General features: G+C 45.1%; 1 protein-coding gene across 2 annotated transcripts in view; it reads right to left on the reverse strand.

Annotated features, from left to right (window-relative positions):
* The window catches only part of LOC135905722 (CKLF-like MARVEL transmembrane domain-containing protein 8), a 131678-nt gene that overhangs the window by 91784 nt on the left and 12081 nt on the right, over positions 1-27813 (reverse strand). The window contains exon 2 of one of the 2 annotated variants that reach the window (XM_065436701.1): positions 18539-18603. The exons of the other annotated variant lie outside the window; for it this stretch is intronic. The gene's annotated coding sequence lies outside the window, so the exon portion shown is untranslated. The remainder of the gene's footprint in view (positions 1-18538; positions 18604-27813) is intronic. 2 annotated transcript variants of the gene reach the window in all.

The raw sequence follows: 27813 nt of genomic DNA on the forward strand, positions 1-27813 counted from the left end.
CGGCCTTATCTGCCGGTAGTTCCGCGGCACGGCGCTGCTGCCAACTGTTGAAGATGGTGGTTGTGCTTGACACGTCCATGGCGTACGAGCGGCGAAGTGTGATTCGTTTTCTATGAGGCAAGGGACGAACGCCCATCGAAATCCACAAGGAAATGCAGCCCACGTATGAGGAAAAGTGACTCGCTTTGAGAAGTGTGAGGCGGTGGTATTGTGAGTGGCCGTGAAGACTTGCATGAGAATGAGCCATCGGGGAGGCCGCCTGCCTCGTTGAATTCTACCACAGGGGCATCTAAAATTTATTGCTGCGATGGGACAAATGTCTGAACCGGTGTAGGGACTATAAGAAAAAAAAAAGTATAAAGTACGTAAAATTGTACCTTTATTCGTAATTACCTGTATGTACCTTATTTTGACTAATAAAGAATAGGGGCAAAGACTTTCTGCTTCGCCCTCGTACAGAAACGCTCGTGTACCGTGCAATGAGCGCACGTATTGCATTGAGTCCTCCACTACAACGTCCCCCATAATCAGATCATTGTTTTGGGATGCAACCTCCTAAAATTTAGTAACATTCAGCCTGACACTAATGCAGCGTAGAAAAACTGGCAGCACTTAACCTCAGTTGCAACGTCATTCAAAGACAAATCATTGAACAATAAGCAAGTTTTGAATTGCTCAACGATGAGCTGAGAATACTACCGGAGGATGGCGCTACTTGAATTACTTCGCACCGGGAACACGTCCAAGCAAATTGCATTTTTTGGTTACAAGAAAACGCACGTGTTCCACTATGGGTTTACATAGGAGGGTGAGGAGAGGGGTATAGGAGCAGGTGTTTCGCCGGCGCGCGCCCTTTCGCCCCATGTATTCCGTTCGGCGCGAGCGGCAGCGCCGACGCCGCGCAAATCCCGAGCTTCGAGAGCGAGAAGCGCAAGCAAAGCGCCAGTGGAGGGAAGCCGCTACTACCGAGGATCGAGAACTGGAAGCGCAAGCCAAGCGCCAGCAGAGGCAAGCTAACCCCCAACTTTGAGAGTAGGAGGCAGAGCAGAGACGTCGACGCAGAGAGATTCCTCCCACGGAGGGTGCCGATGGACGGTTCAAGAGAGAATGCCTCGGCCGTGAGTGCGGCCACAGCTGCAAGGTGTGTCATAGACTGTGGTTTGATCACAACCTCACGTAACTGAAGAGTGTGCGCAATCCGGAACCGACGCTAGAATCTAGCAAAATGACGACCATGAGACAAAAGGCTTTCATGAAAATGGTGCTAAACACGAGTTCGAACTTGAGAAAACGACCACGAGCTTCGCTGTTTTGACAACTGTCACTGCGTGGAACTGGCTTTACCTTTTTTTTTACTCGTCTTTTCCATGACAGAGACACTTCAATGACAACACTAAAAAATTATGGTGATTCCCTCACTCAGCGATCTTTCGATTTAGAGAAAGAAAAAAAAAACCTTAATCGGTTCAAGTAAATCGCACATAGACTGGCTTTCTGGCAACAAATGCATATCCCGCGCAAGCAGAGACTCATCCGCAACGTCAATGCCAGACTGTAAGTGCTGCTGCGTAAGCGAAGGATTCGTTACGGATACCCATTTGCAAATATCATCAGCGTATATTGGGATGGGCAACGGCAGGGGAAGTTTTTACGGTAGCAGCCGACATAACAACATTAAACAAAGTCGGACTCGACATCGGTGCAGCGTGGTCAGAATATGCGCCAGCGGATTGGTTGGAAAATGCCGCTGACGTTACAGATACGTTGAGTTGGCGTGACGGCAGAGAGGATAGATAAAATTTTGCCAGCCATCGCCACTGGGGATCGAAATCTTGACACTGCGGCCGTGCGGAGCTCGGAACTGGACGGGCTAATCACTGAGCCCTACATCAACTTGCGCGTTTGATGTACATTACACATGCACGTTTTTCTAGCTTTTTTCTTACTATGCCGTAGAGCAACCTTTTTCGAAAAAAAAAAAACTAGACGTGAGCGTTTAGCAGTTTTTACGAAGCCTGAAGCATGCGTGACGCAGGCTCGGACAACAGTCGCGTCTGCGCACGTATTTCAGAGGCAGCATCAGCACATACGTTGACACAACATAGCGAACTCTAAAACTTCTAAAATCAGAACTGTTTTGATGCTAGATGTGGTGGATGACAAGGGAAGAAATCCTGGAGTGAAAGAAAGAGATGGTCGAGGGGGAACATCAACGTAGAGGGTAAACATGAACGAAAGGAAAGAGATTACTGCTAATCAAATGTCCGCGATGAGTCGCAGAAAGCCCAAAGCTAAGTCAACAACTGTAAGACGGAAAAGAACGTTCCTTGTCGTCGCAGATATCAGTCATGATGAAGTGAGACAGAGACCGCCAGATATTCAGATAAAAACGACCAGATAAAAAGGGATGCGCCTGGCTGGAATATCTGACACAGGTAAGAGTAATTATTGGTACTTTTAATGTCCAACATAACTTTCGATGTCCTTCCGAAAAGCGGCTGACCAAAATCGTGCTCGATTTACGCTTCAGAAACAATCTTTACTCGCAGACTCAGACAGAGGCCGAATGCGTATGGGCGCCCACAGACTCGAGAAATTAAACAGGATACGCAAATGCCATGATACACAAATACCGCGCATGATTAGGCTGGTTGCCCCCCCCCCCCCCCTGCCCCTCCTCGTGAATGATGACTATTACTTCTCTCCCTCTTTGCTCTCTGTATGCATATGTGTATGTGTATGTGCGCATGTGTGAGTGGTAGAGAGCTATAATCAGGTTACTCAGGAAGTAGCATAACTGCGTGTCGTTCTCTTAGATTGCGCTCGATGTTGTGGTTGCTAGCCGTGTGGATGTAATCATCACGCGAATTCCGCTGCTATAACAGCAATCGCAATTCATAGATACAAGACCTCCGAGTTACAAGCGACGCACTGCATCGTTCACACGTCGGGTAATCGCGCCTATGTATAGACCCTCCTTTTTTCGCCATACATTACTGCCCAACAATGGCCATCGATGGACGGCTGCGAGAGCACGTATGCACGCTCCTTCGGGCGCGGCCGGCGTGATAGCTCGAGGAGGGGCTTCCCCCTCGCTCGCACCGAAGCGTGTTGCCATCGCCTCAGAGTCGCCTCGGTCGGCGCACGAGAGGACATCGACACTGGCTGCGGCCGAAGGAACAATGGACGGGCCAGTGCACGCGGGGGCCGCCAGTCTGCGAACTTTATCGCGTTCTGTCGGGGGCACGCATTCGGAAAAAAATCGTGTTTTTTAGCCAGCCGTACGCGGCGCGGCCATGTATCCTATTGTCGCGAGGGTCGTCTGATGTTTCCTAGTCTCCGGAGCCGCGAGCGACAAACGGAGAGTAGGGCTCGCCGGCCACTTGTTTCCCTGCCAAATACCGCCGAAAATGGGCCGCCAAATCATGTTAATCCACGCTTACACCAAAAGAAAAGTTCCAAATGAAGGTTCAGTAAGGAAAGAAAGAGTGATACGCAGAAACTCAAATGTGTCCATTCATCCTGCGTGTAGGTCCGTAGGTCGTGGCGTTACTACTTGGCTGCATACTTACTCCTGAGAAGCGCCTGTCGAAACTGTTCCCTTAAAATGTAAATGTCAATCAATCAATCAATCAATCAATCAATCAATCAATCAATCAATCAATCAATCAATCAATCAATCAATCAATCAATCAATCAATCAATCAATCAATCAATCAATCAATCAATCAATCAATCAATCAATCAATCAATCAAAATTTTGTTTCTAACAAGATAGCGTGAAGGCACCTAGGCAAAAAGAGCTCAGAGGCAGCTGAGGGCTCCTGGGAGTCTGTACACACGTAAGAAGCAGTGAAAGAAAAAAAAGGAACGGTAAAGAAAAATACCAACACATATATAATTTAACCGATGTACGCGTCGCAAAGGTATATATTCCTAGTTAAGTTTGTTGAGAGAACTTCGCCAGCGATGCTACAAGGCTGAGAAAAACACAGTACTTGGCACCAGTTAAAGCAAATATAACATTTAAAAGATACTTCTACCTGAGCTGCTATTGTTAGATGTTGGAGCGTTTAGGTGGCGCTGCCGATTTTATTAATAGCAGCCTAGCAAGTTCAGCTGCGGCAAATGAAAAGAACGGTTGAAATGGTATTAACTTAGCTGCAATACCATGTGGTAAAAGTGAATGCTCCGAAAGGAGATTTCTCGGCCAAGTCTTTCTTAGCAAGTTACCAGCACTTCTTTGTATCGGGTATGTTTCTAGCCTCTTTCGTGGGCCGATCCGATCCCGTGATAAATGTTGTTGGCCAAGTTGTGCTACTGCGTATGTGTATATATATATATATATATATATATATATATATATATATATAATTCCAACTGGCGGTTTCAAGCCGAGGATTCCTAGCATAGAAGCTCGATACAGTGGACGGTTTTCCGCACAACGGTGTGCCTGATACTCAGATCATAATTTTATTATGTAAAACCCCGGACATTATTTCAAGTTATCTGACAGGTCCTTATAAGTCAAAATGTGTTGCCGATCTCGAAGATAGTGCAGCCAAAAAAATAAATTTAGGAGACTACGGAAATTACGCGATTAAGCGCCGTTTGCGGTGACGCCTCCCCTAGCTCACCCTCAATTTGCTCAGTAAGGCTTTGTCTATCATCTACTTCAGCTGGAAGTTGAGTCGCTTTACAACTTTTCTTTTCGTTTGGTTAATCACCTGGCGAGCTTACGGACGTTCCTGTTTGTTCCTCTGACAGCGAAAGTAATCCGACTTGTTCGTCTTGATTTCTGAAAGAGGTGCTCCATACATTATTTAAATGCACAAGAAAGATATTTTGAACGTATACGTTCCTGTCATCTACTGTCTCCCATAAGGCGCTGCCCGCTCACAACGGGAGGTTTGTGAAGCTTATTCGCAAAGAGTGCTGCTTCTTGGGCGAGTTGGAACTGTATACTGTGGTGGGGTGCGCTTCTAGCACAAAAACAGAGTAAGGCACACAGATCCACAAACGGGAGCGGTTGCTACCACTGACGTCTAGTGAAATATTCCTTGCAGGCCCCCAGGAACTTTCTCAATGCATCATTTTTTCTTTCGGTCAAGTTTTTGCGGAGGGTAACTCTGCTTTATAGCTAGGTTTTGACACTTTTGAGGGGAGCCGCTCTGGAGTAAAGTTGAAACTTGAGAAAGGTGCCATCAACGCCATTAAAAAAAATTGCCGTTGGGCTAGTTGGTAACGCATCTTAGATAAATAAAATAGAGCAAATAGGCACACTCGTAACCACGCACAGACCCTCGCACGCAGACGCACTCGACACACTGTGTGGTGGACGTATCTAGTGTGTCTGCCTGTGTGGGTGCATGCGTGGTTGCGAGTGTGCCTATTTGCTCTATTTTATTTATCTAAGACGCCATTGCTGGATCACCACTCTTAATGTAAGCAGTGGACCAACAGTGCCTAGCGTCGCGCTTCCATGTAGGCCATCGCTGCTCCGTGACCTGGGAAGATGTAGCTAAAGGACATGATGGCGAGCTCTCGGGCGGTCGAAATGGCTTTCATATACTGATGCCTGAGACTGGCGTCTATAGACAATTTATAAATAAACATGCGAAAGCAAAGCTTAGCACTTAGCAGGCAAGGACATACCGAAAAATCGTCATACGATCTTTGCCACTATTCTGCGCAGCATTATAGCGTTACAAGCACGCATGTAGACAATTTGTCTCGGTGAACGACGCATTGCATCCGCTCTGCTAATTTTATACGAGTCGCTAACAAGGCTATGCTGATTTTAGTGCTTACAAATGTAATACATTGTTTCGTTCAAGAGGCAGAATTGCTAGCTGCACACATAGTTTTTTTCTTATTTCCACTCGTGTCTTTGACCTAGAGGCTTCGTATGTGTAGCAGTATCAGTGGCGGTATGCGTGTTTATCATGTACTTCTCGACAATCAGATACCTCATGTCAATTCATTCGGCTTGAAAAACAATTCAATCTCCTTCACTCAGAACCTGAGCTCGGCAGATTTTAGAGGTTCCGGGTTTGAGCCACATTTCGATGGAGGCGAAGTTCAAAAACGTTCGTGCAATTAGGTTAAGGTGCACGTTAAGCAGCCCTAGGGGTCAAAATGAGCTCGCAGTCCTCCACGACGGCGTAGCTCATAATCAGATCTTGATAATGGCACGTAAAGCACCAAGCTTCTTTTGTATATTGTTTACTTTTGACCATGAGCACGTGCTGCACGCGGATAATTATCTCAAAATCTGGATGATCCGTATTGTCTTGTGTACTGCGCTTGATTCCTGCAATGGCTACGTCATATTAAAAGCAACCGAAATATTGTAAGGAGGCAGTGAAGGGGGCTACTTGTCAATTGAATGATCTAGGATGACACGCTAGCGGTGTAGTCGCGAAGCATAGAAAAACGGTGCACACATGACAGCCGCACATTGAACGGAGCGTAGTGATCGACTAGTAATAGTTTGTACGAGATAAAGACATCAGGGGAGCGCTAAAAAATATTTTTGCTAGAATAACTTAATTAGTAGTCACATTTAGGCTTGCATGTATTACGTCGAATGTATTGAGTTACATTTTATCGTACCTTCACCTGCTGTTACATTAGCGAAAATACTGCAACTTGAGATATAGTTCTGCAAGCAGAGCTCCTCAAGGCACCACAGAAAAAAAGAAGAGTACAAGAGAGTTACAGTGTGTAGTCTGTCTCTTTCTTGAAGCTACGATGAAGAAAGTGGGAACGCCCGATTGGAAGAAAAACAAAAAAGAGGAAAAACATGGTATATTGGTATATTGTATTGGTATATTGCCACTTGAGTTAATCTACGTACACCTTGCGGATGACCTCCGCAACAGTGCACTTCCGTCTTCGCCTCTCTTTTTGTGCATGCGGTGTTATCTGTGTCTTTTGCATGACCGCTACTGTAATGTTGCTGTGCAGTTTGGATGACGACGTAGTTGCTCTTTGCTGGAGCCCATATCTCTCGCCTAATTTCTAGACATCGAAAACGATGTCTGGAAATTCCGCTTCGAAATCTAGGACTGCCTTAAGCAGTACTGCTATACTCTCCCTTGGAGGAACGGTATTAGGATACAGCCACAGGAACATTTGCCTAGCCATTTATAGTTTCCTATGTGACACAGAAAGACTGCCTTATTACTATTTCGTAGTTCCATTATTGATTTACTTCTACTTCAATTTAGATAATTCAAAAAGTAGAAACACAAATTCACAGTTAAAATCTTGATAATATTATTATTCAAAATTTAACTTGTTCATGTTGAAGTACATCCTTTACTTTATGTATTTCAGTAATAAGTTCCTGTTACTACTCCTATCAAGGCAAGGCCCACTATCGTAATAGACACTACTTTATCTTATTTATTAAAAATTATTTATGATGTGGGATTATAATTTATTTTCCTTTTTTGTGTTATTTATTTCTTACCTATTTATTTTATTTTTCAGTAATATTACCACCCGATTCGTGGCCTATCCCCCATAGTGGGTTTGTGCCAATTATTGAAGCTTCATCATCATAATCATCTCTCGGCTAATTGTATTTCGTCCAATTTTTCACGATTTCCGGGGCACTTTATTCGTTCCGCCTCGCGGCTACGGCAGCGGAACCTCCCATTACACCCGAACGTTCAGAGGACTACGACAGCGAGCTCTTCGTTGACACGTGTCACCTTGTTCACCTGCAGTGAAGACTCCACTGAGGCTCCTGCTATCAAGGCCATGGACGCGTAGCTTGCCAGCCCGGTAGGCCAGAGGTCTTCTTTCATAAGCTTTTCAAGGAAGCAAGGCACTTGGTCCAGCACCAGCGAAGACACTGAGGTTTACTCAGTCTGAGGCGATGACTCGTCGGATGGTAGCTTTGTGTCGGTGATCAGCCGGAAGGCCAAAAGGAGACTCACCAAGACGTCATCACCTGGAAGTACATCAACCCTGCAAGCAACGCATGAGCGCTGACAGCCCACCATCCTTTTCATGCCTGTGGAGTCTTCCATCATCCTTCGAGTATTAAATATGCAAGCTCTCTCCGCATTCCTTGAGGGAATTGCGCGAAATGAAATTGAGGAGGTCCGACTAAACACGCTGAAGAATGTCTTGGCTGTCGACACGACCCGTGGAAATGCGCATGACAAGGTGCGATAGATAACAGAGCTGGGGAACATCAAAGTGCGACTGGTTATACCGGTGGAAAGAATTTGTACCGATGGCGTAATTTACGACATTGACCTGGCAATTAGGAACTCGGACCTGCCCATTCAGATTAAGGCGGCGTATGAAGGACTGGTCATAACGCACGTATGCTGCATTGGAAACAGCCATTGCGTGAAGATAGTGTTCAAGGGCGACTCTATCCTCTTCGCATGCTAAAGTCGGTCACTTCCCACACGTCGTTCGACCATTTGTCCTGAAGCTGCTTTAATGTCACAAGTGTTTCAGGATCGGACATGTCAAAGGCGCCTGTGCAAAATCTAGTCTGCCCCCGGTGCATGGAGTCGCATGTTGCAGACGTCTGCCACGCAACAAATATTAGGCGGTGCAACTGGGATGGGTCTCATGTAACCGCATATAAAAACTGCCCACGTATAAAAAAATTTGCTATCCTGGACAAATGGTTAGGGACAGCTCATCTCATCGTGAAGCTTCTGAAAAGATCTGGCGTCGACGTCGTCACCGATAGAAGCGTACAACGCAACGTGCATTGCATGCACAGGTTGTGTCAACGAGATCAGCTTCAAGTACAAGCGCTGCAGACCCGAGATCCCTATGAGGTCTCAAACAGAAAAGCCTTCCCTTGTGGGAGAGTGGCCGGCGCTCCCGAGTATCCAGCCTTCCATGGAGCTTACACGCTTGATGCCTCCATCGAAGCAAACTTCAGTTGATGACGTGCCAACAGTAGACCGCGAAATCATACCGATGCTGCAGTCCCTAATCCGTGTCATCAGAGTAATGTTGAACAGCATCGAAACTCCATCCGCTCGAAGGGGTCTACAAGTGCTGGACTCGCTGAGCGCAGTCTTAGCAACCCTCGAGTGAACCATGGTTAACAATCACCAGTCATTTCTTAAGGAGGTCAGAGATGCATAAATTACTCAGTCGAGCGCCAGAGGTCTAAGGTCAGTATCAGTACCAGTATGTCTGCCTAACCATCCAAAATAGAAAGCTCGCCTTCACACTCGTAGATGCGTACTTATCTCCATCACACCCGTTAGACATCAAAAGTCTAAAACGCACAACAAGAGCATATCCTGGTCCTTGGATTAAACACAGGGGGATGTAACGTCCATCAAACCATTTGGGGAAGCTCAAGAGTTAACGCATCGAGACGGAGACTCGCTTCGTTTGCCTCCAATCATGTCCTCTTTCTGCTGAATGACGCTAGTTCTACATTTCTACGGGGTACAATGTACAGCAGCTGCCTGGATTTGTCCTTTGCATCACGCCGCTTTGCCAAGCACCTTAAGTGGTTTTTGGACATTGAGACGCATGATAGCGATCACATCCGCACTTACCTTAAAATCAGCGTGATATCTAACACTCATTAGCCTAACACACTAGGAAGAATAGATTTGACTTTGTTTAAAACCTACTGGAGGACGCTTGCCAGAAAGGTCTCTCCACTGGACTACAAGAAACTATTAAAGAAGTGATGCAGACTGCTATGCGAACGCTCATGTGCTCACCGAAGTACTCGCAATTCGACCTTGAGTTGGAACGGCTTCGCGCGATTCGTCGTCGCACCGAACGAAGATACCTATGTACGAAGTCCATTCACGGTCTAAGGGCAGCCCGTCGCACTCAAAAGAATATACAACGTTGCATAGATAAACTGGAATCCGAGCGATGGAGAAAAGATTGTCCTTTGACCCCCGCAAACCACTGCCTCAAATATGGATAACTGTGAGAGGCCTACGTTCTGTTCCCGAACAACGCTTCCCATTCCAAGGCCCTAGCGCTCTTCCAATGCTGACAAGACCTCGACGTAGCGGAAGATTTCTGTGCTATGAACGGGCACGAATCCAGTTACGTTTAACTACGTTCCAGCCACACGACATTCACGCATGGATTTTGCCGCTCACCACCAGTGGCGTACCAACTTTCTTTCGAGGGGGAGGAGTCACCTATATATATATATATATATATATATATATATATATATATATATTGGAAAGGGATCTTGCAGTACATGCCACCTGGGATCGCTCTGCCGCCCCTACTTTGTCCGCAATGACGCCCCACGCCAACAACGGCAGCTGCACTACCCTGCACATAATTTCCCCTTCGACTTTTGCAGTACATGTTCATTTCCCGTATACTTTACCACACAGCCCGACAAGGAGGGCTCATTCCAAGGGGAGCGGAGGTTAGGTTAGTTGCATCTGCCTAACCTCCCGCCTACCCGGCTCCTTCCGGGTGGGAGGGAGGTTAGCTGGATGCCGCTTTAGCGGCCACAGACCAATAAACGATGACACGTTCTTTTATTTAACTTGTTAATGACATGTTGATTTGTTGGAAAATATTCATTTAAGATTAGAACGTAGTCCACGTTCACGACTGGACATACTCAGAGGGGGCCCAGGTGGCACGCATACTCTAAAGTCCACGTCCATTCCGGATTACCCGATTGCCATTGCAATAAATAAGGCTGAAAATTGCGTCGGTGAAATTGATCTTTCTCATCGACACATCTACTTTTCAATCCTACGTTATGAATTATTACTTTCTAGTGTTGACAACATTTCAGGAGGCGTGCCACTGAAGTGGACAAAAAAAGTAACTAAAACTCTCGCTATAACTGTGACGTGGATTTAAAAAATGTAGGTATTTTGAAACACTCTAATATAAGCTAGCGTGAAGTAAATAATTTACTTAGACGTGTCATGTTGCTCTAATGTCAGTGCAGTTGAAAAAAGAAAACAGTTAATTTATCAACCGAGTATAGAGGGCTTTAGCTTTAGTAATGTATTTACTATAAGATAGACGAATATCGAAGTTTTGAATATGAATAGTTGGTGTGTAATATTTTATTCGTATTCTAAAATGAACTATTCGGTATTCTAGAATATCAAAACCAACCAAATATTTCGCAACAACCGCCGACTGTTCAAATCGGGTTACTGTTCTCCACCTGCTGGACAAAGTATCGCAAGTTATAATTATCAGAAGTAAAACAGCGACAAGGTTTTTGACGCAATGCAGAAACTCGATGGGTAATAGAAGCTTTATTTTCGGTTTCGCGGGACCCGCCGCGGTCGCTTGGTGGCTATGGTGTTGGGCTGCTAAGCACGAGGTCGCGGGGTCGAATCCCGGCCGCGGCGGCCGCACTTAAATGGGGGTGAAATGCGAGAACACGGGTGTTTTCGCATTTCGCCCCCATCGAAATGCGGCCGCCGTGGCCGGGATTCGATCCCGCGACCTCGTGCTCAGCAGCCTAATGCCATAGCCACTGAGCAACCGCGGCGGGTAAGCATGTTCCTAACTATACTGAAACAAATATTCCTGCTGTAAATATGAGCGTCTACGTTTGTCTGTTCGATATTCGATACTTACTATTCGTATTCGATTCGTATTTGAAAAAGTCGACATTCGATCGTCTACCTCTAATATTTACATACTGGGTTATTATAGGTTAAGCTTTTCATTATCTTCAGATTGGAAAGTTACAAATACAGCACGATTCAAGAGAACACAAGCAACGTAGCTTTCCTAGCAATAAAAATGCATTTAGTCTGCATATCATCCCTAAATTTTTTGTGCTTGTCGACATTCGTGGTAGCAGAACTAGATTGTGTGAAACGTGCTTGGCGGCATGTTGTTAACATGGCAATGAAAATTACCCGAGCTTTGTACAAGTTAAATACCATATTTTCGCCCTTGATCTAGCTGAAAGCCGCCGTGAAGTTCTGATTGATCCGAGAGGCCTGAGAAACGGAAGCGATTTGTTCAGTTGCGCATGAACGAGCTAAGCCTTTCCCATATTTACGATTTTACGCAGTCAATATGTCTTATTCGCCTGCTGTGTTCTAAATGTGAACATAAAATTTATTCCACTTGGTTTTGGTAAATTAGTTCTCTAACACGCTTGCCAAGCGTCTACCAATCGAATGGATTTAGTGACACGCCGAACCCGCAGCGTTTGAACGCTGCGGGCTCACATAGGTTTTGTAATCGTCAATTATATGCATATTCAACAGGTTTTGTAATTAATACATAAGCATCAATTTTGGGACCACAGTGTGAAGGCTGTGGTGACCACTGTACTGTGAAGCACTATAACATTGTGAAAGCTACCAATGGGAAGGAAACCGTTTTTTCATCATGGTCATGGAGCCTATGCTTCGTACAGCGACTTTCGGCCACTTGCATGTGGCTTTTGAATATCAAACAGCATTCTTGAATGCCATTTTCCAAGCAATCTTTGTAACTTATAAGCCGTTAAAATATCGCCAACCGTTCATTCAAGTCACTAAAAAACCCACTGATTGCTAGATAGCAAACTTTGCCGTAAACAGACAGAAAGTAACCAAATCTAGCCTCAACATCCTCTAAAGGGCAACACTGATAAAATACCGGTAAATTATAAAAGTAAATTTCCGTTTGTGTTTTCAAAGACGGTTCGGTTAGACGGCCTCAAGAAACAGCGGATGATGCAAGTGATGGTGCATTAAACTCGTTTTGGACAGCCTAGCGACCGCTTTCTCAGCAATGCAGGCTTGCAAGGCACGTCCCGCAGGCGTCTCGCACCGCACAGTACGGAGCAACGCGCCAGCTGCTACAGCACGTGGAGGCGTGGCCCGAAAGTAGGGTATACGTAACAAATAAATCGTACCTATGCGAGCCCAATTCTTAGAGAAAACTTAGCCTCAGCTGCTGTTTTGTTGTATTTGTGCAGTGTGCAGCCGACAGTGCCCACTTTCACAAGTGTGTGTGCGTAGGGGAGGGGGGGCGGAAAATGGCCTACTTTGGCCATTTGTGGGTGGAGGGGCACACCTCCCCCCGAACCGGTAGATACACCTACGACAAGCATGGTGTCACGCACGTAAAGGCGAATATAAACACATCTCACTCGATGACCACGAGCACTCGCTGTCACAACGCTTACGTGATGAAGACCGCCGGCAGCGAGAAGCGGCAGAGAGAAGCGAACGCTTCGTGCTGCCTCAGTTTCACCACGAGCACACCTTTCACGACCAAATAAGTGAAAGCAGTCTTGAAAGTTCTGGGAACCTCAGTTGCACTGTTGAGGTTCAATTGCACTATTGACAGACCAAGTAGGCTGAATCAATGTCTAGATCAAGACTTGAAAGACTACTGCAGACTTGCAGAGGTGAGGAACTTTACAAAGTGTTACTGAGTAGCCCTGTATGCCATGTAAATACCAGTGATGAGTGCGCTGAAAAACCAATGTGGCCGAGACTCCACGTGCAGCTGGTGGAGAGGCCAGAACCCCATTATCAGTGCTTCAAGCCACTTTCTGTAGGCCCAAGTGAGCTTGGTTCTGACTCTAGGCGCATGTATTCCCGGGTTTCAAAAGTGGGGGGCAAATGACCTACTTTGCCCCCCCCCCCCCAGTGTTGAGAGGTGTGGGGGGGGGCAACTGCCACCCTTGCCCCCCCTCCCCCCCCGGTAGCTACGCCTATGTTCACCACTCAAGAGCTAGACGTGGCACTTGCCCTATGTAATCAGTCGTCATCACCTGGCCCAGATGGTATATCTTGCTGCCTCGGTGAACAAACGTGAAGTGCATTGCTGCACATCTTCGATGAGTCCTGGCAAGATGGAAACGTTCCTCAAGAATAGAAGACCAGTCGCCTGATACAAGTCCACAGACCTGGCAAGCCTCCTCTAGAGGTTATTTTATGCCGCCCAATCGCGCTGGCTAGTCGTGTAATCACTGTTTCGATAAGCTTTGTGGTGTTCGGTCTATTTACAGCTTGCAATTAAATATATTTTAAATAGAACTCCCAGTTTAGCCGGTATGACGAAGCATTAATATAACAAAGCATTAGACAATTATACGAACGTTTACAGTTTAACAGGCCTGGGCCGTGGCGCAGACAATCAGGTAACGGAACCACCAACGCTAAGTGCGCGGGAAGCAGAGCGCCTGAAGCCACCAGCAATCTCGGCTCTCCCTCACTTGCTTACCCTCGCACCGGCAGCGACGGGCTCATTATCCGCGCACTTAGGCTTTATATGGGACAGCCCGGCAACGACGACAGTGACGGCGAAGATGCGTCTAGAGTGTTCCTGTAAATACTATTGCAATAAAACAAATGCCGGCGAGAACTCTACAAGGTGAAGACAACCTGTAACTTCAGAAAAAAAGAAAACGTAACCACCACTATTTCAACCACCTTCAAGATGTAGGTCGCGCGATCTCTTTTTGTGTCAGTCGTATAGTAAACGAATAGGTCGGCCCATCGGTTAAGACACTTACCTAGATGTGAAATTCAATGTCATAAGCGCGATCTGCTTTCTCTTCACTTTCGATTTGGGAAACTATCGCTAGGCCACGTTGACAGACCCGCTGCTAACGACTGCCTTTCCACAAACTTGCTCACTAAACGCTCGTATAGCACGGTCAGGTTTCGCTTTAAAAAAATTGCAGAAGAAAGCTACGTACGGTGCACCAATGCGAAACAAAAGTGCGCCTCTGATTATTTGGTCAGATGGGCATAATTTGTCGGTATGACTTTTGCGATGATACGGGTAATTATCTGCCAATAATTTGGTAAATAACCTTGTGATGATGCACAGTAAAAAGTAAAGTAAAGTAAAACACACATTGATACGAGACGAAAGCATGTCTAAAATTGCTGTAACGAATACCGTCATGCGACATGTTCAAGCCCCTCTGGTATAGAAAGCAGGAATAACTTTTTTTTTGGTTTCATATCGGCGATCAAAATAAAATATTTTGGCGAGAAGTGAGGGTAACGAAACATACGTTATGAGCCTCATAAACATCAGCGGAATTCCTATTAAAAAGGGGCTGAAAGCTAACCATTTCACCCTTAAGTTGCTGGTAGGATAGTTTATAGCGGCATTTTTTTAACCGACAATATATAGTCGAATTTAATGGTGTCTTGTCCTCTTCAAAAACTGTAAATACAGGTGTCCCCCAGGGATCAATACTTGGGCCACTTTTATTTCTCATATTCATTAATGACTTGCCAGACATATTAACACATGCGCACTGCCTTCTTTACGCTGATGACACCACCATTTTCGCATCTGATAAAAATTTATTTGCATTGCAGGATAAACTTAACGCTGACCTAACGAATGTTCATTCATGGTGTGTAAAAAACAAGCTAACCATTAACCCATCTAAGACAACATTTATGGTATTCCATTCTTCAAAATCTTTGCACATTGATTCTATTGTAGTGTCTCTAAATAATAATGTATTTGCAAGATCCACGTCTACTAAATTTCTTGGTGTAGTACTAGATGAAAACCTAAAGTTCCAGTGTCATATTCAATCACTTATTCAAAAAATCTCATTTGGTATTCACATCATAATAAAAACTCGCTCTTTTTTCCAGCAAACTATTCTCATGTCTTTATATTACGCGTATATACAGAGTCATCTCTCATACTGCCTGTCATCTTGGGGTAATACATATACCACACATCTTCATCAGTTAGAAGTTTTGCAAAAGCAGGCATTACGATTAATTGCATTCCAATCGCATACATCTCCCTCTGCTCCAATATTCCGTTCCCTAAATGTTTTACCTTTACGCATGTTATTCAATCATAAGCTGTCGCTACTTATGTTTCGTCTTATAAATACCCAGTTTAATATTCCAGGTTTTAGTCGCTCTAGCCTCATCAATTATAACAACACAAGATTTTCAGCTCAACTCAATCTTCTTCTTCCAAAAGCAAAAACTAACTATGGGAAATTTACCGTCGCGTTTTCAGGCGTTTCTGTTTGGAATTCTATACCATCTGACATGAAGACATCTACATTATTATCATTCAAACGTAGAACGAAGGAGCATTTCATGAACACTTTATCTGACGCGTAGCATAATTTAACAAACATAGAATTAATTAGTATGTTGTTCACTTTACCATTACGCAATGTACTTTTCAATTACCGAGTTACTAAATTTTGCCTTAATTGATACTTCTCCTCGTTGTTAGTTTTACGTGCCATTTATCCTCGTTTTAATTGTTGCATGTTATTTTTAAGATTTCTTCAATTATTTTTTCTTTTTAACTCTGTGAATATACCTGTGATATTGTTAACAGATTTTTTTTTCTATCTTATCGTTTATTTCCGATGTAGAAACTGTATAATATATGACATGACTCACTGTTTGCCACGATCCTACTATCCCCTTTTCATGTTTTGTTAGGAGGTCCCCCCGACAGTTGTTACTTCGGGACCTCCGAATGTGTACTTATACCGATCTTGTATTTCTTTTGTCAAAAATAAATATTGATTGATTGATTGATTGATTGATTGATTTAACTAGAAGGCAATATCATTCCAGATATACACGTGTGTGTCAGGTGATAAAGATCCTAATTCAGCCACGTGGCGAAAGAATAAAATAAAGCAGATGCGTGGAACTGGGTGATGAGTAAAATTATATGAACACTAAAATTGAGGCTATAGGAAACCGTTTTCTGTTGCCATCATGCTCATATGAGATGAGTCAAGGAAAGAAGGCTAATAAAACAGATGTGACTTGATGTCAATGAACTCTGTCGCCATGCTTCTCGTTTCGCTCTATATAGATTGACCGTTTATATCATTATGCATACGCTCTCGTATCTGAAGTGTAGCAACAATTGCTCAAGCGTATGACCGAGCACCAGCGAACGGCAAATGGGCTTCTAACAAAAGGAAGCAGCGCACATTGTTGAGTTGAGTCGTTGTAGCTCATCTACAAATATGTCGTTAAGAGGCTGAGGGTACCTATTGTTTTTTACGCAACAATGGATGAATTTCAATTCTTATCACTGTAAGCAAGAAATTACAGAAATAAAAAAGTTATGCGGGGTTTTCGAAGGAAATTCGTGCGTAAAGGTGGTACTTACCAAAGACGCCGTGAGTCATTCAGGCGCGAATGCTGTCAGGCCTATGACCAAGCTAGTTGGTAGCCCACTATAAAAACAGCGCACTAGTGGACCGAAGGTTGACTGAAGAGCGCTTGTGTCCGTCTCTCCTGTCGGTATTCCGTCTACTGGTGCACTGCTTTCATAATAGTGAATACGGTAACTCAAACACTCTCGGTAATGCCTTTCCGTTGTACGGGGACAGGCGTATGTCTTAGAAAAAGGGACGTAGGGAGCGACAGTGCGCAAGGCCCATCTACAGGTTAATTTCGACTAAGGGGTATTACACTACGACATGAAAAGCGGGTACATTATCTGCAAACGCGTTAAAAGCTTAAATCAGTTAAAACCAAGCAAAATTTAACCCGTCGAAGCTGCCGGCTTAAGAGGATATGAAGTTTGTGCAGTTTAGTAAACAGGAAGTAAAAGCAGAACAAGTAGGAGATTGAGGTAAACTGGAAAAAGATTAAAAAATCAGGAATCAAAACAGTAATTGATCCGGACTACAGATGCTAAATAGGTCCAATCGACTTTGAAAGACCTACGGTGGCTATAGTGCCGTCGACAAAAAGAAAATAAATTGCACGTGATAATATAACACTGCTTTTAGAAAGTGGGAGGAGGATGACGCTTCCTGTTGCGGACACTGTGACGCTCATGGCGGACAGTTGCACAATTCCATGGAAGCAGGGGAGCCATCGACGCTTGGTGTTCCTTGGCGACGTCACTTGAGAGCAGTGACAAAGCACAACGTTGCTTTTCCTTCGGTCATCTAGCCAAATTGGTTTATTCGGCATGAGGTGACCGCTGACCGCCGTATGACAGTGCACAGAACGTACCAGCCACATGACAATGAACTAACCCAAGTTGTTCTTGGTTGTCGCGAAATATAGTAATAATATTGGTACAAAAGAAACGTTAACCTAGCGTGAAAAAATTACACAGAAATTACGCGCATGTTAGAATCTATGCGAAGCGAAGCTATCGTAAAACGCCTAATTAAATGCTGTGTGCAAGTAAACGCCGATGCGCACAACTGTCTTTATTTTCGTTTTATGCAACGTGTAAGCTCATGCACCCTTTATGAAACGCACAGGTCGCCACATAATTGTGACGCAATGTTTACGTTTACGCATTTTACTATTTACGAGCTACGCCGAAATGGTCGCCAGGCTAAACCACGCCTGTTGCTGCAACTCGCCACCACCAACACATACAACCACCAGTACGGGAGGGTGCACACTGTGAGACATCGGTGATGTTTGATCATCCTTGTCGGGGGAAGAATGGAGCGGAGAGATAGATGCATGGCAGAGAGAAGACCGACACATATGTAATGCACCCCGTGTCTCACAATACAGATATGTAGGTATATTTAGGGATTCCATACCTCGTGTGTCACAGTGGCACTTACCCATTCTGGAGGACTCCCCAGGAATCAGTGTACCTACGCAGTGGCACACGTGCAGTGGCCCGAGTCTGGGGGTAAGACAAATACAAGAAGTTTCAAGGAAGCCGTAGATAATCACGCGCTATTCGATTAGGAGGTCTGTGTATATTAAAGATACCTGTGAGGCGACATTAAGTGTACATGTGTTGTGTCGTTACTTATCGTTTGGCTGCGCACAACAGAGGTGCGCGCACTGGCACTACTTTGGAGATGAACACGCACTTCTTATGCCACAAGCCGGTGCACGTATAGCCTATAAATGTATACTGCGAGATATTGACAAACTCGAAACCATGGTGTACTAGACAAAGAAAGCTTCGGCTTAAAGTCGCCTGTACTTCTCGAGTTTGTTTTCATCAGATGAACAGTTGCGAGCATAGGGCGCTTGGATGCCTTACAAGAAAAGAAAGAGAGGATGCCCTATAAATGCGACCGTCCACTTCAAGCTAGTGAAGGCGTGAACAATTCAGCAGGTAAAGCGGAGAGGGACAGCAGTACACTGCAGTGTGCTGCGTATATTCTTTCTGCTATCCCTGTACGTTCGTCAGGCCACGAACCACCAATAGCTTATATGGAAACCATAATGACAAGGCCACTCGGAGCGCTGGCCTTCGTCTCTGCCGCAGTCGAGCACACTGGCGATGAGCGAATTATTTTTCTTACCTTACCAGCGAATTAATTTCCTTCAAGAGCTACCACCTAGAGAAGTAGTACCATAGCACACCATAGCAGCCAAATATCTAGGCAAAGTTGGATATATATATATATATATATATATATATATATATATATATATATATATAATGAACGAGAAGAAAGGGGGTTAACCGAGGGACCCGATAATTATTAGTCATATAATGAGAAGCCAACAAACACTGACACTTGGTGTCAGTGTTTATATATATATATATATATATATATATATATATATATATATATATATATATATATATATATATATATATATATATATATATATATATATATATATATATATATATATATATATATCGTAGCATAAGAAGCCAACAAACTAAGAGACGCCCTGTGCGCGCTGGCGAGCCTCCTGCAGGGCCTCTAATAAATGTTATTCAATCCAATCCGACAAACAAAGACACCAAAGGGGAATTTACTTGTACTTACTAACTGAGTTTGATTGTGTTGTTCATATAGGAGGTTGTGGCCAAGTACTGCACCAGGGTGGCCAATCCTGCTCTGGTGAGGGAGTGCGTTACCGGGGCTTAGCGGAGAGAAGAGAACTAGGCGTCGGATTCCTGATTAATAAGAATATAGCTGGTAACATACAGGAATTCTATAGCATTAACGAGAGGGTGGCAGGTCTTGTTGTGAAACTTAATAAGAGGAACAAAATGAAGATTGTACAGGCCTACGCCCCTACATCCAGTCATGATGACCAGGAAGTCGAAAGCTTCTATGAAGACGTGGAATCGGCGATGTGTAAAGTGAAAACTAAATACACTATACTAATGGGCGACTTTAATGCCAAGGTAGGCAAGAAGCAGGCTGGAGACAAGGCCGTGGGGGAATATGGCATAGGCACTAAGAATATCAGGGGAGAGTTATTAGTAAAGTTTGCGGAACAGAATAATATGAGGATAATGAATACCTTCTTCCGCAAGCGGGATAGCCGAAAGTGGACGTGGAGGAGCCCGAACGGCGAGACTAGAAATGAAATAGACCTCATACTCTGCGCTAACCCTGGCATCATACAAGATGTGGACGTGCTCGGCAAGGTGCGCTGCAGTGACCACAGGATGGTAAGAACTCGAATTAGCCTAGACCTGAGAAGGGAACGGAAGAAACTGGTACATAAGAAGCCGATCAATGAGTTAACGGTAAGAGGGAAAATAGAGGAATTCCACATCAAGCTACAGAACAGGTATTCGGCTTTAACTCAAAAAGAGGACCGTAGTGTTCAAGCAATGAACGACAATCTTGTGGGCATCATTAAGGAGTGTGCAATGGAAGTCAGTGGTAACTCCGTTAGGCAGGATACCAGTAAACTATCGCAGGAGACGAGAGATCTGATCAAGAAACGCCAATGTATGAAAGCCTCTAACCCTACAGCTAGAATAGAACTGGCAGAACTTTCGAAGTTAATCAACAAGCGTAAGACAGCTGACATAAGCAAATATAATATGGATAGAATTGAACATGCTCTCAGGAACGGAGGAAGCCTAAAAACAGTGAAGAAGAAACTAGGAATTGTCAATAATCAGATGTATGCGTTAAGAGACAAAGCCGGCAATATCATTACTAATATGGATGAGATAGTTCAAGTGGCTGAGGAGTTCTATAGAGATTTATACAGTACCAGTGGCACCCACGACGATAATGGAAGAGAAAATAGTCTAGACGAATTCGAAATCCCACAGGTAACGCCGGAAGAAGTAAAGAAAGCATTGGGAGATATGCAAAGGGGGAAGGCAGCTGGGGAGGATCAGGTAACAGCAGATTTGTTGAAGGATGGTGGGCAGATTGTTCTACAGAAACTGGCCACCCTGTATACGCAATGCCTCGTAACGTCGAGCGTACCGGAATCTTGGAAAAACGCTAACATAATCCTAATCCATAAGAAAGGGGACGCCAAAGACTTGAAAAATTATAGACCGATAAGCTTGCTGTCTGTTGCCTACAAAGTATTTACTAAGGTAATCGCAAATAGAATCAGGAACACCTTAGACTTCTGTCAACCAAAGGACCAGGCAGGATTCCGTAAAGGCTGCTCAACAATAGACCATATTCACACTATCAATCAGGTTATAGAGAAATGTGCGGAATATAACCAACCCTTATATATAGCTTTCATTGATTACGAGAAAGCATTTGATTCTGTCGAAACCTCAGCAGTCATGCAGGCATTACGGAATCAGGGTGTAGACGAGCCGTATGTAAAAATACTGAAAGATATCTGTAGCGGCTCCACAGCTACCGTAGTCCTCCATAAAGAAAGCAACGAAATCCCAATAAAGAAAGGCGTCAGGCAGGGGGATACGATCTCTCCAATGCTATTCACAGCGTGTTTACAGGAGGTATTCAGAGACCTGGATTGGGAAGAAATGGGGATAAAAGTTAATGGAGAATACCTTAGTAACTTGCGATTCGCTGATGATATTGCCTTGCTTAGTAACTCAGGGGACCAACTGCAATGCATGCTCACTGACCTCGAGAGGCAAAGCAGAAGAGTGGGTCTAAAAATTAATCTTCAGAAAACTAAAGTAATGTTTAACAGTCTCGGAAGAGAACAGCAATTTACAATAGGCAGCGAGGCACTGGAAGTCGTAAGGGAATACATCTACTTAGGGCAGGTATAGTGACTGCGGATCCGGATCATGAGACGGAAATAATCAGAAGAATAAGAATGGGCTGGGGTGCGTTTGGCAGGCATTCTCAGATCATGAACAGCAGGTTGCCATTATCCCTCAAGAGAAAAGTGTATAATAGCTGTGTCTTACCAGTACTCACCTACGGGGCAGAAACTTGGAGGCTTACGAAAAGGGTTCTACTCAAATTGAGGACGACGCAACGAGCTATGGAAAGAAGAATGATAGGTGTAACTTTAAGGGATAAGAAAAGAGCAGATTGGGTGAGGGAACAAACGCGAGTTAATGACATCTTAGTTGAAATCAAGAAAAAGAAATGGGCATGGGCAGGACATGTAATGAGGAGGGAAGATAACCGATGGTCATTAAAGGTTACGGACTGGATTCCAAGGGAAGGGAAGCGTCGCAGGGGGCGGCAGAAAGTTAGGTGGGCGGATGAGATTAAGAAGTTTGCAGGGACGGCATGGCCACAATTAGTACATGACCGGGGCTGTTGGAGAAGTATGGGAGAGGCCTTTGCCCTGCAGTGCGCGTGACCAGGCTGATGATGATGATGATGACTAACTGAGTTAAAGAAATTATAAATAAATGGAAATGAAAGTGAATGAAAAATACAACTTGCCGCAGGGGGGGAACGATCCCACGCCTTCACATTATGCGTGTGATGCTCTACCAATTCAGCTACCGCGGCGCCGTTTTCCCATCCACTTTCTGGGGTATTTATGCGTTACTTATGTACAGGAATATTGTGCGATTCTTTTTTAAAAAGAAAGACAAACCCAACAGCAATAGATAGAAGCCTTTTGCAGCTGTCATCTATGGTTGTTTTATAATCTTTGCTTCAATTGCAACAAATATGCCGATCCTGCATAATCAGCAATTTTCTATCGGCCAAGAGCGACAACGCGGGTTGCTTGTTCCTCACTTACAGAGGAGCGTTGTAAGCTGAAGCAAGTGTGCAGTGTGAACAGTTTTTGAATTTCTGACACAAAAAAAATCAGTCATAGCTTACAGGAGAAGGTACCGTTTTCCTGCGCATTCTTTGAGGTTAGCAAGCGACAGACAGAGAAAAAAAAGAAATAGACACAAACGTGAGAATCTCTTAAAGCGAAACTTATAGACAAACCCTCCCTAACATCGTTGACCGTGGCTACTGGGTGCGGCTACTTCTGTCTTGCCGTATGTATCACACAAAGAAAATAGTAGAAAGAAGTAAACTAACGAAGGGGAGAATCGTTCCTCTCCCTCCCTGTACAAGAGCACGACGCTCTAGCCACCTCGCCACATCAGCTTTTTGTTTGTTTGATTCTTTTACTGTATTTATTATTTAAAAAATGCGCGTACATGATGATGATAAAGCTCTATTAAAATAGGGATAGGTCATCAGCCAATTAATGGTAACAGGGTTGGGGAATCAGGAGATGACAGGGCCAGCTACCGAGGAATGCTTGCATTAGATTAATGTTAGGACCTATGCTGTGCACAAACATGTGATTGCATGTGATTACACGTTAGGATGTCAGTTAGTGGTCAGCATTGCGTCTAGTTTTATAGCATTCCACTAACCGTCTGACGAAAGCTTCGCTTTCTGTAGCTTTCAACATGTGCGTTGGGTATGCAGAACTTTTTTTTTACTTCAATAAAGAATACAAAGTTAAACCACTTAGTGCAGCAGTCCTTGTGCTTCAACCGTGAGCTGCCCCAATCGTGACACATTCCTGCTTGTCCTGGCTACATTCCTTTGAATGGCGTGCAAAACCATTCACGCTTTCCGAGGCAGGACGTTAATTTGTCGTTTTGGCAGAATGAGAGACCAATGAAACTTCAATGTTATCGTTCTCTTATAAATAATACTTGAAACTCTTGCCTACTAGTTGATGTGGTGCTTTTGAAAAAATTACCTCATCCTGAGAACCAATATACAACCGTGTAGGAGGAACAGCAGGACATTGGCATGCACCGATGCGCTCTAAAACAGGCGCTGCTAATACGTACTTATATGTGCATGCGTAGAGTGAAAATATACTATATTTAGGGCCCTTTAGGGCGACTTATCAAGCAATCGGCAGCGTTTCTCAGCGGAAATATCATGTAAGCGAGTAATATCTTTTCGGACTTTCCTGTCTTATCTTTGCTGTCTTTTGTCCTCTCCTTTCCTTAAGTGGAGACCGAGGAAAGGGGCGAGATATGAGTGGGCGGAACCAGTTTTTTGCCGTATGCCGATGGTTATACCTTCTCGAGAAAAACAAAACGAACTGTCAACAAACAAGAAAACAAACAAGACGCCTCCTCAAACAATGTTTGCGGGAATCCTGACGGCGTCATACCAAGGTTATCTTGCTGCCACATGGGAATGTCTGCTTCGCCCTGGGGATGCTGTCTCCATGTGCGCACCGTGCGCCGCCCTTGCTGCCGATGTCGCTGCACTTGCTACGCCCATGTTCGTTTGCGATATTGAGCTGGTTCTCAGTTTAGATAAGAGGCTGGTTATGGTGAACAAACCATTTGAGGAATTCGGGGTTGCATCCATCTATTGGAGATGAGTGGCAACTTTAGTGCTATTAGCAATCTGTGAGATTGTTCGTGGGCAATTGTTGCTGATATGTTTTATATAATGATTACTAAGAAAAACGGCACATACCCAGCGACACAGAATCAGCGACCCAAGTTGGCATCAAAGATGATTATTGAAAAGCGGTATATATGTATAACTAGTGTCCCATATCCGGTGCCCCAAGTTTGCGTGAAAAAGGGTCAAGGAAGAGCAACACACACCCAGAGAGTTTGACGGAATAGTTCTGCGGAAACCTGCAAGGTGGAGAGAAGCAATGAATAAAGGGAAAATCAGACATCCACCCGTTTGTAGCAATTGCTACAAAGGAAACCCATACGGGTTCCTCGAAAGAAAAGCCTCAGAATTGAAGAAAAATTCGTTCTGGTCCGGGACTCGAACCCGGGACCACCGCTTTACGGGGCAGCCGCTCTACCGTCTGAGCTAACCAGGCGGCTAGCAGATGGCAGGGCGAAGTCGAATTTGTCGACAACACGAAGCGAAGGCAAGCGTTCGCAAAGGCAAGCAAAGGCAAATACTTGCCTTTGCTTCGTGTTGTCGACAAATCCGACTTCGCCCTGCCGACTTCGCCCTGCCATAGTAGTAACATTGTCCCAACGTCCAAACTTTGGTCCGATTCTTCTCATTTTCAGCGCTTCAAACGCCCTGCAGTGCTTCTTCAGATCAGACGGAGCACTAAGATCTTCCTTCGTTATAAGAAAATTATAAACATCTTCAGCGATTCCTTTAAGCAGATGTCCTACTTTGTCGTCGTCTGTCATGGTAGCGCTGATGATTCCGCATAACTTCAAAACAGCCTCTATGTACGTTGTACACGTTTCGCCAGGTAGTTGAGCTCGTCGGGAAAGCGTCTGCTCAGCCTTCTTTTTCTTAGAGATCGGGTCCCCGAAGCACTTGGTGAATTCTTCTACAAAATTATCCCAGCTTGTGAGAACGTTCTAGTGGTTTTCAAACCAGAGAAGCGCGGTTCCAGTGAGAAAAAAAAACACGTTATCCAGCTGCTTCGTAGTGCTCCAGTGGTTGTGGCAACTCACTCTGTTGTGTTTAAGCCAGTCGTCGACGTCTTCGTTCGCCTTCCCCAAAAAGGTGGGTGGCTCTGGCAGCGGTGTCCAGTAGCCGGCCTGACCTGCGTGACTGCTGCCTGGTTCGCCGCAGGTGAGGTCGTCATTGCCTTCTCCGGAATCGGCCATGTCCGCTGCTTGTGGTCGTAAACCGGCCAAGCGTCTACTCCGTCGGACGGTTGGTAGAGCTGGGTCGTCCTTGATCGTCCAAGATTTGCTCCGCACGTCCACGAAAGATGTTACGAATGGTGTTTATTTACAGGGTGAAACGAGGTACGAGAGGAAGCTACGGGGTACTCTGCACCCAGCGGGTGCAGAGTACCCCGAGATCACGCGCACACACTCTACTTCTTTCTCTGCCTCAGTCGCGCAGTGCTGCGGCAATATCATTTGATTGATTGTTGTATGGGGTTTTATGGTGCAAGGGCCAGATATGGCCAAAGAGCGCCATATATATCAAATTACTTCTAGCGCACTAGGTGAAGCTCCAGTGGTTCACTATACATCGCCATGAAAAACATATAGAGAAGTGGTTCTTGCTGAGAAAGGAGGAAAGGCTGGCACTAACTTCTGCAACCCTTGCGGGAGCACGGCTCAGCGCCAGCAGGGAGATGGATATTGGAGTGGAGGAGATAGAAGGAGGGAGAAAGGTAGAGAATCGCCATGGCAGCAGCGGAGCAGCCCGGCCGGGAAGGCCCAGTGGCTTCGACCGGAGGAGTGGACTGGTCATAGACCATAGGACGTGGCCCAGCAAAAGCGAAGTTGAGGCGGATCAGGAGGCCCGAGGTGGTGAATAGCCGTTAGGCTATTCGTCTTTGAAGAAATTTCCTAGAGTCTCGCCGAGAGCCCCGACGAGTCGAGGTACTCGATGGCACTTAGGAAGGCTGGTAGCTGATTACCGTTTTAACATAGCGTTGATATATTCAAGAGCTGCACGCACCCACCGGTTCTGTGGCCGTGTAAGGCGCACATGTTAATATTACACCACGAGGCTTGGTCCGGTAGAACGAATCCATCACTTGAAGGTTCGCGCTTCATACACATGTTATAGGCTTGACGATAAACGTTTACTTTTTAGGAGTGCGGCACACAGTTAAATTATATCTGGCGTGAGTTCCTTTTTTCTTGCAGGGGAAACAACAGTACCATTTGATTTCAGTGCCACCCAGCCAGCCACTGTTATTTAGCTTCGCCGATGAAGAAATTTTTGGTTAATAAAACAATGGAATTTGACATATGATGAGGGTTCTTTGATTTTTTGAACTGTGTTTAGGGATGTAAGAAACGTAGCTACTACGTACTTAAGAATCGTTTCATTTTTAATTCCTTAGCACAGGCAACACTTTTTGACATCCTTCGCTAAGACGAAACCATGACTGATTATTGTGAAGTAAAACGAAAGGGTCATTATATTGATATGAGAGTAGGAGTAGCAGTCACCACTACACGGGGATTAAATGTGCTCTCCTAGTGTGAACAATTTCAAAGGTCAGCAGGCAAAGAAAAAAAGATATGATTGATCCCTCTTTCATAGGAATGGGTAGAACACAAGGGGGGAAACGTGTCTTCGCAGAAGCTGTTGCTCACGGTCGGCTGCAGTTAAAGGCGCACCATTTGCGGGTCGGCGACCGTGATTCAGCTGCTGAGTCGCTTCGGCGAAGGCACGAGCACTTTGGTCCGACACCGTTGTGTCTTGGGCAGCCGGCTGAGTTGCGACGCGCTCAGCTTCGGGAATGCGAGTGGCAGAGTTCGCAGCGTGCGCCGCGAACGCGCGAAGGCGTTCTGCTTCACGCTGGCGTGTCTCTCGGCGGACCAAAGCGAGATTCGCCCGTCGACGTCGTTAGCTTTCTGCGCCGCTTAGCGCAGCAGTTTTCTTAATTGGCACCATCGCAAGTGGAGCCAGCAAGCTGCGTGTAAGCACTGCTGGTGCATTTTGAAGCTGCACTCCGTAGGCGACGAGGCGTCACAGGCTAATCGGGCGCGAAAGACAAACCATGCGCCGATACTGCATTGTCACCTCAGCAGAAGGCCTACGCCGCCTACACTGGGCTACACCGCATTGGAGCCTCCGCTGCGCTGAGTCTTCCGAAGCGCTCGCTGCCTGCGCTCGTTAGTGTCGTGATGCAATACTTCGCCTTACCGCTCATATATGGCTGCGCCATGCCTGTCGAGACAGCATATTTTACGCGTTCGCGCCGACGTTACATCTGCTACAGGAAGTTGATGGTGGACCCGGGCATAACACACTTTCGCGTTAAAAAA

Source organism: Dermacentor albipictus, chromosome 1, assembly GCF_038994185.2.
Source record: "Dermacentor albipictus isolate Rhodes 1998 colony chromosome 1, USDA_Dalb.pri_finalv2, whole genome shotgun sequence".
Classification (NCBI taxonomy): domain Eukaryota; kingdom Metazoa; phylum Arthropoda; class Arachnida; order Ixodida; family Ixodidae; genus Dermacentor; species Dermacentor albipictus.